This window comes from Myotis yumanensis, unplaced genomic scaffold (assembly GCF_028538775.1).
Source record: "Myotis yumanensis isolate MYYU_CA2020_CCGP unplaced genomic scaffold, mMyoYum1.0.hap1 SCAF_16, whole genome shotgun sequence".
Classification (NCBI taxonomy): Eukaryota; Metazoa; Chordata; class Mammalia; order Chiroptera; family Vespertilionidae; genus Myotis; species Myotis yumanensis.
In genome coordinates, this window is record NW_027223767.1 from 2,370,255 (window position 1) to 2,382,066 (window position 11,812).

At 46.7% G+C, this 11,812-nt stretch overlaps 1 pseudogene; it reads left to right on the forward strand.

Annotated features, from left to right (window-relative positions):
* Positions 1-10,819: 10,819 nt before the first annotated feature.
* LOC138994555 (large ribosomal subunit protein uL13-like) lies at positions 10,820-11,471 on the forward strand (annotated as a pseudogene).
* The last annotated feature ends 341 nt before the right edge of the window (positions 11,472-11,812 follow it).

Here is an 11,812-nt window from a genome sequence, read left to right on the forward strand (position 1 = left end):
ATCGAGCCCGCAACCTGGGCATGTGCCCTAGACCAGAATCAAACCCAGCACCCTTCCGTCCACAGGCCGATGCTCTATTCACTGAGTCAAACCAGCCAGGGCTACAATGCAGTCTTTACAGTCAGAGATGTGTGGCTCCAGAGTACCAAAGCCCACTACGGCTTTTTACCTTCCCCAAACCTCCCTTGTTCAGCTCAATCAAGACAAAAGCAGTGAATTAAGACTTACCGGCAACCAATGTTTCAGGTATTTCATGTTATTTCAAAATATCTATAAATTCTATCACTTTAATTAAAATTTACTAATGTAGACAGGAATAGTTGTTAGTAAATTTTAATTAAAGTTATAGAATTTATAGATATTTTGAAATAACATGAAATACTGAAACATTGGTTGCTGGTAAGTCTTAATTCACCTGCTTTTGTCTTGATTGCAGAAAGTCTGTAAAGTAGGTTGGAGCTGTTGATGTAATTAATGTCTTGTGCTTTGTTGAAGGTGTGTTTCTTGAAAGTGAGGTACCCAATGTGTTTAAAATGTGTTCATAAACGTCAATCTAAGAGAAGCTGGTCATTTTACTTTATTATTTATTTATTTATTTATTTATTTGGTTATTATTGAAAATTGAGGCTTCTAAGAGTTAAAAGTTCAAGTTAAGTTGGGAGGAATTATATGGTTGTGATCATAGAAGGCATAAGTATGGAGATTCATTTTTGAAGGAAAAGGAAGAAAGTAACTTGTGCTAAGGATAATTATTTCTGAATGGGTAAGAAAGTTTGAAAATTGTAGAAAGGTTTATAAAATTGTGAAGGTTATAAAAGTTTGTGAAAGCTTAAGTTTATTAAAAAATGTTTGTTTTCTTTGCAAAAAATTAATGTTTCAAATTATGTTGTGGTCTTTATGAATATGGTCTTTATGTGATACTAGTGGCCCGGTGCACGAAATTCGTGCATGGAGGAGGGGGGTGTCCTTTAGCCCGGCCTGAACCCTCTCCAATCTGGGACCCCTTGGGGGATGTCCGACTGCCGGTTTAGGCCCGATCCCTAAGCTGGCAGTTAGACATCCCTCTCACAATCTCAGACCACTGGCTCCTAACCACTCACCTGCCTGCCTGCCCGATTGCCCCTAACCACTCTGCCTGCTGGCCTGCTCGCCCCCAACTGCCCTCTCCTGCCAGCCTCATGGCCCCCAAATGCCCTCCCTGGCCAGCCTCATGGCCCTCAACTGTCCTCCTCAGCTGACTTCATGGCCCCCAACTGAGAGATGACTGAGTCATTCCAATGGGTCCTGGAATACCTAAAGGATTTTTTCTCTGTTATTAAAGAAATGTCCTTAAACTAAATTAGGCCTATTTATTATACTTGAAATTACATGGGAAGCTTTGTCAAATAAAAATTAATAATAGTTATGTTCTATTTGTGTGTATATATATATATTAAATCTTTATTGTTGGGAGTATTACAGATGTCCCCCTTTTTTCCCCCCATTGCCCTCCCTCCACCTGGTTCCCACCCCATCCCAGGCCTTCACTACCCTACTGTCTGTGTCCATAAGTAAGATCTTGGTTAATCTCTTCCCTCTGAGATTTGTCAGTCTGGTCCATGATTCCATGCCTCTGATTCTATTTTATTCACCAGTTTATTTTGTCCATTAGATTTCTTGGTCATTTATTTTGATTTTTAGATTCAATTGTTGATAGATATGTATTTGCTGCCATTTTATTCTTCATATTTTTTATTTCTTCTTCTTCTTCTACGTCTTCCTCTTCTTCCTCTTCATTTCATGTTTTACTGGTTTGGTGGTGATGAACTTCTTTAGCTTTTTCTTGTTTGTGAAGCTCTTTATCTGATCCTCAATTCTAAACAAGAACTTTGCTGGGTAGAGTAATCTTGGTTGTAGGTCCTTGCTATTCATCACTTTGAATATTTCTTGCCACTTCCTACTGGCCTGCAAAGTTTCTATTGAGAAATCAGCAGTTGTATGGCTTCTTTTTTCTTGCTGCTTTTAAGATTTTCTCTTTGGCTTTAATTATTTTAATTATGATGTGTCTTGGTGTGGGCCTCTTTGGGTTCCTCTTGTCTGGGACTCTCTGTGCTTCCTGGACATATAAGTCTATTTCTTTCACCAGGCAGCGAAAGTTTTCTGTCATTATTTCTTCAAAAAGGTTTTCAACATCTTGCTCTTTCTCTTCTCCTTCTGGCACCCCCATAATGTGACTGTTGGTATGCTTGAGGTTGTCCCAGAGGCTCCTTACACTATCTTCATATTTTATTTAATTAATTTAATTTTTGCTTCTTCATATTCCAAATAATTGATTTGATTCTCACAATCCTCCACTCTACTGTTGAATCCCTGTAAATGATTCTTTCTTTCAGTTAGTGTATGCTTAATTACTGACTGGTCCTTTTTCATGTCTTTGACATTCTCACTAAGATCCTTGAAAATCTCATGAAGATCCTTGAGTAACCTTACAACCATGGTTTTTAACTCTGTATCAATAGTTTGCTTGCTTCCATTTCTTTCATTTGTGACATGTTTGTCTCCACATTTTGGCTGCTTCCCTGTGTTTGTTTCTATATATTAGGTAGAGCTGCTATGTCTCCTGCAATTGGTAGAGTGGCCTTGTGTTGTAGGTGTCCTGTAGGGCCCAGTGGCTCAGCCTCCCCAGTCACCTGAGCTGGGCACTCTCGGTGTGCCCCTGTGTGGGCTGTGTGCACAGTCTTGTAGTTGAGCCTTGATTTCTGTTGGCATCACTGGGAGGAATTAACCGCCAGGCCAGTTGCCTATGAGAACCAGCTGCAATTACAATGGGAGAGCTGTTGTGCAGGAGACACCCTTATGGAGCAGGACTTGCTTCAATGGGGCTTTAGTGCTCACTGAATCTGCCCCTTGGGTGTGTCACTTGTGGGTGTGTAGAGTTGTAATCTGCTATGGTCTGAAGCTGTCTACTGGGTGCACTGGCTCTGGGGCCTCTACAGAGGTGCAAAGTCAGCCACTGCCTGGGGCCACCCAGCAGGAGCTACAGAGAGATCTGCAGATGGCTGCTACATGTATTGGGCTTGGAGGTGCCCAGGCAAGGCCAGCTGTGAAGCAAGGCAGGCTGATGTTAGTGCCGGGTCTTGGGCCTTTTATTGATAGGTTTGAAGTATACTGTCACCATCTGCAGCTTGTTTGACAGATTTTAGCAAAGTCTGAAGCCTAAGCCAGGAAAGGCCATTCATATGGAAAAGCTGCTGCAAACAGCTTGGGTGGGACTGCAAATTGGATGGGATAGGGTTTCAGGGAATCTCCAGGGCAGAGCAAACAGTGCACTCCAAACTGATGGAGATTCAGATATGGCTGCCCCTCAGCTCTGTGACAGGGAAGGTCCCAGCACCGGAACAATGACCCCGGCGAGCACCCTTATCTGGGAGAAAGTTGCCCCAAATTCCTGCCCCCGATGCCAGACAATCCAGTTCCTCCACATATGTGTCTGGGTCCCCCAAAGCCACCTAGTGCTGGGAGTCTGAGTAAGTTCATGCACTGGCCCTTTAAATGGAACACCTGGGTCTCCCATAGCCTCCGTGTCACTGAGCCACAATCCCTGCTGGTTTTTACAGCCCATAGTTGTGGGGACTTCTCTTCCCAGCTCTGGGACCCTGGGCTGGGATCTGGTGTGGGGCTCAGACCCCTTGCTCCTCACGGCGGCTTCTGGAGAGATGATCTCCCTTCCAATTAAAAAACGGCACATGGGGGTGTCCGACCAGCCCGTTCCACACCTCCCTCCCTCCTACAGTCTCAGTGTGCCTTCTTCTTTGCTTCTCTAGTTGTAGGACTTCCACTCAGCGAGCTTTCAGGCAGTTCTGAATGATGGTTGTTCTGTATTTTAGTTGTAATTTTGATGTGGTTGTTAGAGGCGGAGAGTAAAGTGGGGTTACCTCCACCGCCATCTTGGTTCTTTTTATACATATAATTTATTGAAATAGATGTTCTAGAAATTTCAGTCTACTCCTGAAAGGCACTTACAAAGATTCAGAGCCCAGTTCAGACAGGAAGCTCCCAGGGGTAGCAAGTGTCCGATCAGGGACACCAGGCAAGCCGAGAGCTATGGTTCCCTGTGGGGCATCTGGCAGTGATACTCCAGATGTTTGTGTTCCATACATTGGGCGTTTATGCATTATTTTCAATGCTCAATATAGCCTTCCAATAAGCCATGTGCCACATTTTAAAATCTTACATATTATTTGTTCTTTATATGCTGAAATTATGTATTGAATCTAAATATATAGAGACTTTATATTATTCTCTATGTCATTTTACAGTAATTATTATTTACCAAGAAACTGTTATCTCAGAATGTTATAACTTATAGAAAAAAGCAAAGTTTTTTATCAATTGCATTATAATCAAATCTATGACCATGTCACTTTAAGCTTTGTCATTCATAGCTAGTCATTGTTTTACTCTGCATTTGCAGATATGTTACATCTTTAGAAAAATCCATGAAAAGGACTCTGACTTCATCTAAATTGAAGGCTTCTAAGCAGGTCATATCTTTTTTATTTTTTAATTGATTCCAGAGAGGAAGGGAGAAAGAGAGAGAGAGAAACATCAATGATCAGAGTGAATCATTGATCAGCAGCCTCCTGCACGCCGCCTACTGGGGATTGAGCCCGAAACCTCGGCATGTGCCCTTGACCAGAATCGACCCCGGGACCCTTCAGTCCACAGGCAGACGCTCTATCCACTGAGCCAAACCAGCTAGGGCTAAGCAAGTCATATCTTTGAACTGGATGAAGATTTAAGATAGAACTTTAGAGAATAACTAAATTCATAAAAAATACTGGCAAATAATCAGAATAAACAAAAATAGGTATGGGACTAAATGAATTTAGACTAATTATTATTCTTATGACTGTTTAAATATTGCTGATCTTTAAATCTTTTGTGTCCTAAATATAAAGAAAACTAAAAAGTAAACATTCTGCATCCTGGGAACTAATAAGTTAGTAACATTCATTTCACACTAGGAAACCATAGCACCTACAGGTTTACTCACACACTCCGAGGCCACCGTGCCCTGGGCCCTGGGGACCTAGTCCTCCAGCAGGCAGGAAGTTTCCCGGCATCAGAACCCCGGGAAAAGGAGGGCGAGGGGGGAACCCCTTCACCGCACTTGCACGCTGAAACCAAATGCTGCCGCAGAACCCCAGGCATGCGCAGCTGAAGCCAAAATGATGGCCCCACGGCCCGGGAAGACCTGGGAGAAGAGCCAGGCCAGAGAGGCAGTGCAGAACCCCGGCAGGTTCCGAAAACTGACCAGCCGGGGCGGGAGGCCCCACCCAGGCCCCACCCAGGCCCCACCCAGGCCCCGGGAGAAGCAGGAAGCAGGCCAGGGGCCTGAATGGTAGCCCACTCGCGACCGAGAACTAAGAAATCACACAGACGGCCTAGCCGGTTTGGCCCAGTGGATAGAGCGTCCGCCTGCGAACTGAAGGGTCCCAGGTTTGATTCCAGTCAAGGGCACATGCCCGGGGTGTGCAGGAGGCAGCCAGTCAATGATTCTCATCATTGATGTTTTTATCTCTCTCTCCCTCTCCCTTCCTCTCTGAAATCAATAAAAATATACCAGTATTTTAAAAAAAGAAAGAAAGAAAACACACAGAGGATCACCTGCCCTCCACATCTCCAGGGCACATCACCTCCCCGTCGCCTGATAAAAGCCCTCCACCGTATCCAAACCTCTTCCCTGTGTGCCTCCCCCCCCCAACCCCCCGCCCATCAACACAAGGAATGTATGTGGCCAATGGCTCCCCTCTGCCCGAGATGAGTTTCTCTGGTTTCCTATTGTGTGATTTACCTGTGCTTCTCCTAGGAGCTTCTAATGTGCAATTCAGACAAATTAGTTTAGTTATCTCAACCCTTATCTAGAGCCTCGGTCTCTCTGCCCTTAACCTTTAGCTCCACCTTGAGGCTTTTTAAAAAACAACTCAAAGAAAGTCCATCTGAATTCACACTCAGACACAAGAAAGGAAAGGGAAGACGAGGGCCCCCTCTCACCAGCACTATCACCTGGCAGAGAAGGGACGCGGGGCAGAGCCTGTGTGCTTTCACAGCCGCCTGCGTTCCCGGACAGTCTTGCAGTCGGTGCCGGGTACCGACTCCTCTGGCCCATGACTGACCTATCCTGTCACGGAGTCTTCAAGTGGCGAGCACCCTAGCGGCTCTTAAATGCTCATCCTGCGCGTGGAGCGGCAGTGCAGAGAGAGGGGGACAACCCCGTGGACGACAGAAAGATGCAAGAAGGAAGAAAACACAGCCAAGTCCTTCAAGCCACGGTGGTGAGGACGCAATCCAATCCTCACACCATCATGTTGGCACAGACGTTAGCCAGAGGGGTCAGACCGCACCTCGGTTCAGCCACCTGGGTAGCTGAGTTCCGGCTGGAAAAGAATCCAGAGCCAGGCAAAGGTGACACCCTGCGGGAGAGGCGGGGGGGGTGGGGAGAAAGGGCAAAGCACAAGATGCTCCAGGGTTGCCAGCTGGAGGCCCCAGAAAATGTTACCAAAAAGGGAGCCTGAGCCAGCTGTGTGGCTCAGTGGTTGAGCGTGGTCCCATGGACCAAGAGGTCGGGTTCGATTCCCACCTGGTGCCGCCCACCTGGATTCGCTGCTTTTCTGGGCCTGGAGCCAAAATACACGGAGGCCTCGCTGTGACCTCTAGGGAGGAGACTTCTGCGTCTGCTGTAAAGTGCTGGGCCCGTGTGCTCAGCTCTCGGTCTCATTTTCCTCTTCCACGTCACCCTGTGAGAAGTTTGCCATGGTCCTCACACCCAGCTCAGAGCCCTGGCTCAGAAATTTTGCCTGGGATAGCATGGGGGTGCAGAACCAGTCACCTCAAGATGTGCTCCTGCATGTGCAGATGGTTTTGAGCTACGTTAGCTGCAGGCTCTAGAGACACTTCTGTGCCCCTCCCCCCAACTCCCCAGCTACCTAGAAGAACTTGAATTAGGGGCCTTGCCCATAAAAGAGATTGTCAGAGATGACTTTTTAAAACTATCTACAGGGCAGGGCAAACTTCTATTTACTTAACATCTACTCTACTTATTTTCAATGCTTTTAAAAAATATTTTATTCCTCAGCTGGTTTGCTCAGTTGTTGAGTGTTTCCTTCCACGTCCTGTGTGGATCAGGGTTCGGGATATGAAAAGAGGAGCCGCACACAAATGAGAGAAAAATGACACGAGATAATTTTGAAATATTGGGGGACCAGGCGGGCAAGTCCAGAAGGACTTCCACTGATGCTCAGGCCGCTCCAATCTTTTATTGATCTGGAGTAGCCCTTAGGGTAAGGAGGTTTCAATGACACACGGATTAGCTTATCAGCAGACAATTTCCAGAAATAGGCAGAATACCAGATCAACAATAATCAACAAGGATCTACACAAGTATCTAAGGAATTAAGTGAACTAAAGTGGGGATGATGCTTCAGCTACCATTATCCAGATTAACTGGGTGGTGTCTAAATTAACTGAGTGGTTCACAGCCCTGACCTTTGTTAGGGCTTCAAAGGTTACTAACTTTTGGGGGTCTCTGTCTATACTCAGCTAGTGAAGACAATAAATGGATTCCGGCACTCAGTGGATAGAGCCTGTGGACTGAATGGTCCCAGGGTCGATTCTGGTCAAGGGCACATGCCCGAGTTGTGGGCTCGATTCCCAGTAGGGGGCGTGTAGGAAGCAGCTGTCAATGATTCTCTCTCATCATTGATGTTTCTATCTCTCTCTCCTTCTCCCTTCCTCTCTGACATCAATAAAAATATATATTTTAAAAGATTTAACTTTTTTTTAAATTTTCATCTACTCTTCTTATTATCCTGCAATTGTGGGGGCAGCAGGAATGGCCCCAGGTGTTAGGCCAGTGGGTTCACACCAGACCTGCATTCAGCAACCTCGGTACTTGAATTCAGAGCCAAGACTCAAACTATAAGAGAACATTTATTTATAAAATCATGGAGGTAGAAGTAATTCATATAAGAAATGGGATCCCGGTGGTGCTGTCCTCTGGGGTCCGGCAGCTGGGCTGGTCCGGTCCGGGTGCAGGGGGCTGGCGTTCCTCACCCGAGAGCTTGGTCACATCTCAATCGGGAGGTACTAGCTGTTCTTCTGTCGCCTGGCAGAGAGAGGAGCGTGGAGCGGCGTCCCTTGCCACACTGACAAAAGGACATGCCTTTGTGGCTGTCTCGACAGGCGAGCACCGTTGGCTGGTCAGGACCCATTTTTAAAGCCTGTTCGCACCCGCAGCAGTTCAGGTGGCTATCAATGAATTACGTCAATGCACACATGTTCATCTCAAACAGGGCGAAGGGCTATGTGGTTATCTAGGGAGAGTACAACACTTACAGAAATGGTTATCTTAGCAAGTCACTCTGAGTCAGTAACTGAAGTTCAGATCCTTATCTATGGGGCACACACGCTTCAGGGCAGTGGGGAATGTGTCCTTAATATCACACTTCAAGTTTCAAGAAAGTTAACTCAAACATTTTAAAACCTTTTTAACATTTTTAGATATTTTAAAAACATTTTTAAACATTTCTATATTTTACTACAACAATGCCCTTGACTGGAATCAAACCCAAGACCCTCCAGTCCTCTGGCCGAAACTCTAACCACTGAGACCCAGCTAGGGCCTAGGGATTTTAAGGGTGGAGATTTTAGGGGATGATCACAATAGAATATTCATCAGTTCCCAGGTGTGTCCTTCCAGGGTCGGGGTCCCTACTGATTGACTGATTGGCACCATGGCAGGGGGTCGTTATCCAAGGCAGTTGGGTGTGAGGTCAGCATGGGGCTGCTTATCTGGTTTTGCTGCTTTTCTGGGCCTGGAACTGAATATAATTGAGACCTAGGTGTTATCTCTGGGGAGGAAAGGTCAGGGGTCCAAACCTCATGCCCAACGATATGCTGGGGAGGAAAGGTCACCTGGGAGCGAGGTCCCTCCCTCCAGTTGATTGTCCTTTGCTAGGCACCTGGGCTGCCACCCTGGTGACCTGTTCCTGGCCCTCGTCCTTGCTCTGCTCATATCTGTCTAACTGCCCACCACACAATGACTCTTTGAAGCCCCAAGTTCAGAAGGACTTACTTACCTACTCATCCCTAATCCAGAAGGGCTTACATACCTACTCATTCCTAGTCCAGAAGGGCTTACATACCCATGCTCCCTTTCTGTCTCTGAATCTCTCATGCATGTCTGCAGGATTCCCAAACATATGTATGTGCTAAATTTGGTTATTTTTGCTGGTCAACTGTCTCATGTCTATTTGATTATGAGATCAGCCAAAAGAACACTGAGGGTAGAAGAAAGTTTTTCCACACCTCAAAAAAAACTAGCCATAAAACAGAGAGCCCTACTCGCTTGCCGAAGAAACTGACCTCATTGGAAACAGAGATTGAAGATGTTCGAGCCTCCAGGTGTTCTCAAGGACAGCAGAGGTTCTGGAGAAAGGCAAACCAGAGATTCAAGAGTCAGGATGAACTGCAGGCTGGCCCGCGTGAAGAACAAGGAAATAATACAAGTAGGTGGAGCCCTCCTGGGATCAGAACAAAAATCAAATATGGACCCCGCACACTATCCCTTCAAAGGAGCTGGGAGTTGATCGGATTAGTTTGTAGAGCAGTTTATGCCCCAGGGCATAGTTGAAAAAAAACGGTAGAGATATCAGAGGAAAATAGAGCTTCCATGGGTGTGGCCGGGGAAAGAAGGAGAAGCCTACCCAACCACCCCACCCCAGGGTGAGTGGGCGCTTACCCAGTGCCGGGTCTCCCTGGGAAACACAACAGAGGCTGAACACTGTGGGGAGGACAGCGGCTTTCCTAAAAACCCTAAACAAATAAACAAGAAAATAAAAATAACACACCCCAGAGTAGGGAAACTCATACCCAGAGTTGCTACAATATATTATCTGAAATGTCCAATTTCTCACCCATCAGTATATGTATATGACATGCAGACACACACACAAAATAAACGGGAAACATGACCCATGTACTGGGGGGAAAGGGCGGGGAGGGGGGTCAGGCAACCGAGACTGCCTGTGAGAGAGACCAGATGTCAGAAAAAGACTTTTATAAAAAGAAAGTATTGACAGATTTGAGAGAGAGAGAGAGAGAGAGAGAGAGAGAAACACTGATTTGCTGTTCCACTTATTCATGCACTCGTTGGTTGTTTCTAGTATGTGCCCTGACTGGGTATTGTACCCACAACCTTGGAGTATTGGGACAAGGCCCCAACCAACTGAGCTACCTGGCCAGGGCCATAAAAGGACTTGAATGTGCTGCAGTCATTTAAAACATGTTCACAGAACTAACTAAAACCACGATTAAATAAGTAAAGGAGGTTATGATGACATGGCTCACCAAATAGAGAATACCATAGAGGGATATATGGTGTGAAAAATAGCCAAATGAAAGTTAGGAGGTTGAAAGTATAATAAAAATTAACAGTTATATTCTATTTGTGTGTGTGTGCTCGTGTGTAATCTTTATGTTGAGAGTCTTACAGATACCCCCCGTTTTTCCCCCTTTTGCCCTTCTACCAGTTGATGTGTCTCTCTCACGTCTATCTTTCTCTCTCTGTCTCTCCCCCTCACGTCGGGTGAGGATTAATAACAACAACAACAAAGAAATATTGGCCTTAAATGAAACACTAGACCAAATGGACATAATTGACATTGACAGAACCTTTCATCCCAGAACATCAAACTATATATCCTTCTCCAGTGCACATGGAACATTCTCAAGGATAGACCATACATGAGGTCACAGAACTAGCATCGAAAAATACAAGATGCTTTCCCAGGCGGCTGCCGAGGATGGCGGAGGGCAGGGCCTGGTGCTTGATGGCCGAGGCCATCTCCTGGGCCGCCTGGCGGCCATCGTGGCCAAGCAGGTACTGCTGGGCCGCAAGGTGGTGGTTGTGCTCTGTGAGGGCATCACATTTCTGGCAATTTCTACAGAAACAAGTTGAAGTTCCTGGCCTTCCTCTGCAAACAGATAAACACCAACCCATCCCGTGGCCCTTAGCACTCCCGAGCCCGCAGCCGCATCTTCTGGCGGCTGAGCGAGGCTGCCCCACAAGACCAGGGGCCAGGCCGCCTTGGACCGCCTCCAGGTGTCTGACAGGATCCCACCGCCCTATGACAAGGAAAAGCGAACGGGGTTCCCGCCGCCCTCAAGGTTGTGCGTCTGCAGCCTGCCCGGGAGTCTGCCTGCCTGGGGCGCCTGGCTACCAGGGTGGCTGGAATGCCAGGCCGGCACAGCCCCTCTGGAGGAGAAGAGGAAGGAGAAGGCCAAGGTCCATCACCGCAAGAGAAAGCAGCTCATGAGGCTATGGAAACAGGCCGAAAAGAACGTGGAGAAGAAAATCAACAAATTCACAGCGGTCCTCAAGACCCATGGACTCCTGGTCTGAGCCCAATAACACTGACTGTTATTCCTCATGCTTGGCCTGCCCTTCCTCCATCGCCCCCTAGGATGGGGGGACGCCCAGGGGCTGTTCCGGGGCCACAGGCACCTTGCCTTGGGCCTTAGAAGGCTGGGGACACGGAAGGGGCCTTAGTCACTGCTGTTTAAAGAAAGGCCTTTCAATAGCTTTACATGGCCCTGTCAGTTGGGCATGATTTGCCTGTGACCCAGAGTTTTAGGAAATGAGCACCTGGAACAGCTAGTTCCCTTTCAGCATTTACAAGCTGGAAAACTCTTTAAACTTCCCACACGATACTAGACACAGCTGTTAGGATGCAGCAACTGCTGGGGGCAGGAGGGACCTGGTATTGCACAG